Source organism: Myotis daubentonii, chromosome 7 (genome assembly GCF_963259705.1).
Source record: "Myotis daubentonii chromosome 7, mMyoDau2.1, whole genome shotgun sequence".
Classification (NCBI taxonomy): Eukaryota; Metazoa; Chordata; class Mammalia; order Chiroptera; family Vespertilionidae; genus Myotis; species Myotis daubentonii.
In genome coordinates this window covers 7956041-7960847 of record NC_081846.1, presented here as the reverse complement: position 1 = coordinate 7960847, position 4807 = coordinate 7956041, and the positions used below count along the sequence as shown (strand labels likewise).

General features: G+C 39.0%; 1 non-coding gene across 1 annotated transcript; it reads right to left on the bottom strand.

The window, feature by feature from the left end:
* Positions 1-469: 469 nt before the first annotated feature.
* On the bottom strand, positions 470-576 carry LOC132238916 (U6 spliceosomal RNA). The gene has a single exon (XR_009453892.1). It is a non-coding gene; the product is annotated as a U6 spliceosomal RNA (small nuclear RNA).
* Positions 577-4807: the final 4231 nt, after the last annotated feature.

Here is a 4807-nt window from a genome sequence, read left to right as displayed (position 1 = left end):
CCTGGCTGGAGATCCTAAGCTGGACCTCTCTGGAGATCGAGACCAGAACTTGGCTAGAGATCCTGGCTAGGCTGCTGTTTCAACTGAACGCTGTCTCCGTATCATTCCTTCTTCGCCGACTCCGTCTACACCTTTGGGGACCCCTGGACCTGCTGGGGCTGGACCCCGGCACATGTAGTAGATCAGTTAGGATATGTAAAACATTTAAATAGTGCCTAGCATTGAGTACGCTCTCTATAAATTGTGGCTACTAAAAGCTGTGCTCTAATTTTCATCTTTTTTCCTAAACTCTCTTCCCCATCATATTATTAGCCTCCTCTTAGGTTTGTGCATTCTAGTTGCTCTGATCACCGATGCTACTGCAACAGCCTCTTGTCTTTTCTCTATTTTGTCTTTTGTACTTTTTATATACCCTCAACTCTCTTGAAAAATGGTTAATTCATTTTCTTTCTTTCTTTCTTTTTTTTTTTTTAATATGGAACGCTTCACGAATTTGCGTGGCATCCTTGCACAGGGGCCCTGCTAATCTTCTCTGTATCCTCCCGATTTTAGTATATGTGCTGCCAAAGCGAGCATTGGTTAATTCCTTTTCATTGTTCACATTGGATTGGATTCTTCTCATCTACAAGTGAATACTTTTGATCAGCTTATTGAAGAGAATTGAAAAGAATGTATTAAGCAGAGTTTAGTAGCTGCATACCAACTGCCAGAGGTGGTGTTGATCTATTTCAGTAAAAATGCCATAGTCTTGCCGAAACCGGTTTGGCTCAGTGGATAGAGCATTGGCCTGCGGACTGAAGGGTCCCAGGTTCGATTCCGGTCGGGGGCATGTACCTGGGTTGCGGGCACATCCCCAGTAGGAGGTGTGCAGGAGGCAGCTGATCGATGATTCTCTCTCATCGATGTTTCTAACTCTCTATCTCTCTCCCTTCCTCTCTGTAAAAAATCAATAAAATATATTTTTAAAAAATGCCATATTCTTCACAGTAGCTGCTTTTGGATCTACCACTTGGTTACACTTTGCTGCAGCCCGCTATCATTCTCTCATGATCTGCCTAGTTTTTATAGTGACCGGCCAGGCGAACTGCATGGGGATATGATGAGGAACAGTATCCTTCGTCTTTTGATTATGGTACTAATCTCTGCAAATCCTCCCAGAACCCAGTCTTGCTTATAATGTATCATTTTGCTTAAGCAAGAGCAATTGCAATGGTTTAATTCAACCCTTATACCACAACGTAATTTACTGCACAGATCAGGGAACCAATGTGAACCTGCTATAAGTTACTAGATATATCTTTCACAATTTTATAGTTAGTCCAATAAAACACCACGACACAGTTACAAAAACCCAGTGAACCTGCTATGAGATGGACGTGAACAAAACTCTGTATTAGGTCTGGCAAAGGTATCTTTGTAGGCTGTTGTACTCTGAATCCTGGATGAGTGCTCCCATATTAATAAGTCCTCCTTGCCTAGTCTTACATTCCAGCCTCACAGTCCAACACCTGTAAGGTATGCTTTCACACATTGAGATTCCTGACACAGACATCGAGTCATGCAATTCCTTGGGTCTGTAAACTGGAGAGATAATATATTTTCTTGCTCAAGCTGTGTTGATGTTTTATCCTGGCCACTGTCTCGGCAGCAGTAAGGAGATGCAGGAGCAGATATTATTATCTTGTGAGGTTGCTGTTTCAGATATGGTCATTATAGGTTCTTCAGTCAATGGAAGACTACTCTCCTCAAGCAAAAAAAGAAAAAAAAAGAGATAGCTTTTGTCAGCATTGAAATTCAATAGTATTTAGTTCAAGATACATGCTGATCTATCCAAATGCCCCTATCCCAGGCCTCAAGCCTCCTCTCTTTCCTTATTCTTAGCATGAGAGACCTGTTGATGTTATACATTTAGTGGTACTTTTATTCCTGATATCCTTGCACCTCTGGCCCTGATATTCATTACAATCTTTTCCACAAATTCAGGAGATAAGGGATGCTCTCTGGTTCTCACATTTTCTTTCTTAAGGCTTCCAAAGCAGTTAACAAAAGACAGGCAGAGTCTGACTCCAATTGATGGAGAAGTTTCTTGATTTAGTAAAACTCAATGAAAGCAAATGGCATAACTGAGAGGATGGATTTGAAAATATCCAATACAACACATTTCTCACATCTTGTAGGATAAGCCTCCTAATTTTATAAAGTGCTATTTTCCCCAAACACTTTAGTCTCCAATAGGCCCTTTGACTGTACACAAGTCCAGCTTCTTCCCGGTGACGATTTGGGTAATGAAATCAGTGAAATCCCTTAATGCCGGCTCATTGTCTGACTTATTTCACTGGACACCACCACTGGATACTACTGCTGCTGTCATCACCTCTAATCACTATTGCTGGGCTGCCATATTTAATAAATCTTAAAATTTCCCTAGATTTCCAGGCTATTTTAGGATCTCAGCCCAAACTGAGGAATTTATTATCTACAAATAGGACTATAACTCATGAACAGAGTCAACTTTAGAAACTGGCTGCTCTTGATCTTCTGGGATTGTTCCTCCCGGGGCCCCTCACCACACACCTGTGCTCTTCTCTACCTGACAGATTTGCTTGTGCATGGACTTTTCCTCCTCATAACTTCAGCTTCCCATGAGCTTGGATGGTCCTGATGCGGATGGTTTCTCCGGATGGACTATCTAGCTTCAGTCCCTAATCTTTAACTATCTCAACCTCCCACCAATATCTCAAAGTTTAAATTCTACAAAAATAACTTATTCTGGGCCATAGCATACCTATCTGGATAGCCATGGTTTGATTGGCTGCATTCACTCTGGCACTTACCAGCTTTTCAGTGAGCTGGAATGGTGGGGGGGAACAGACTATGCGGGAACAAACCTGCGGACTTGCATTTTGGCTCAGTGAGGTCAATGGGTGGGGCATCTCTCCTTAGAGGGGACTGTGGGTGCAGCTTGTGCTAGTGCTAGCACGTAAACTTTCACATGCCAGCTGTTCTAATCAGGATGGGAGTCCCGTGCTCTGTCTTGGGAAAGAAAGGAGATAGAGAAACACATTTTTTGAATTTGGTAATTGTCTTTTCCTCTTCATTGAGCTGGCCATTTGTTTATCTCAAACATGACAACAAAGAATGAATGGATGAGAATTAAATAACCTTCATTCTTTCTTTTAATTCACAAGGAACTAAGCATTTCATTTTGTTAATCCAGTGAATTCTCCACAACTAAATTAATTATTTTCTTTATATCTTGATTTTCTACATGACATACTATCACGTTATATTTTATTATGCTTTAAACTTTACAAAGCACTTTTGTGCTCATTACTATATTCAGTCCTCACAACAATTTAGAGATTTAGGTGATAGAGACAGAATTAAACTTATAATATAAAGAAACTGCTTAATATCTTGCTCATATTATCCCTGAAAATTAGCAGGGTACAAATAGAAACCTTCCCAGATTTTCAGTCAAGTGCAGCCTTTTTTTTATACCATACCATACCATACCATACCATACCATACCATACCATACCATACCATACCTGCTTATATACGAACACGTAGATTACATCAGTGAGGTCCTGCTTTGTACAGTATCTCTTTATTTTTACAGGACCCTGGAAACACACACACACACACACACACACTGTGATAATTAGTTTCTTACATGTGAAACAAAGGGGTTAGATTAGATGACTTCTAACATCTCTTACATTCAGATTTTTTTTTAACTTAAATACCATAGCACCCTGAGGAAGCCCACTTTTATCATACTGTGAACCATTAGTAGGATATTTTTCTCTCACGTTCACTAGGAAATCAGCTCCTGTTGGCTATTGTATCCCTAATGCCAAGGATGGTGCTTTTCACATAGTAGGCATTCAACACATTCATCAGTTGAATGAAGCAACAATTGGGAATCAAATTTTAGCTCATAATTCTGAAGACACCACATCTTATTATTTATGGTTATATTGAATTAGAGGTCTTGAACAATTGAAAATCAAATTTCAGTTTTCAGTTTAGGGCACTTATATTATTAGAGCTAACCTAAAGCAAAATGATGAAGTGGGCCAAGTAAATCTTCAGTGACTGTAGGTCGCTCCTCTTTCCAAAGCTGTTTGGTGGTGAGTATGTAATTCATTCACCTAAATGTTCAGAATTGATGGAAATAGAAAGATAGACATTGAAAAAGGCAGAATTGGATAGTAGGGATTTAATGAAGTAGAGTTACCATAATAGATTCAATGAAATCTAAGATACTCTTCTGTCAGCAAATAAATGCCTTTGAAAAGAAAACATGACTTGGTTTTAGTTTAGATGACTCAAGCACAATTGTATAAGAATAAAATAATTGAATTATGTTTGTAGTTCTATAGATGTCACAGACTCACTTAATTTATTGCAATTTGTTCCAATGTCAGTGACTTATTTTAAAAATATCAAATTTAATGTAACACTTAGGATTTGCTGCAATAATTTTTTTCAAATATATATATTTTTTATTGATTTCAGAGTGAAAGAGAGTTGGAGAGAGAGATAGAAGCATTCATCATAAGAGAGAATCATTGATTGGCTGCCTCCTGCACACCTCTCACTGGGGATCGAGTCTGCAACTCGGAGCATGTACCCTGACCAGGAATCAAACCATGAGCTCCTGGGTCATAGGTCAACACTCAACTACTCACTCAGTCACACTGGTCGGGCAATAAAAATATTTTTTAAAATGCATTTCTGCATATGAAATTTACATTGTGTTTCTATTTCTAGATCAGAAAATAATTTATGCAATAATATC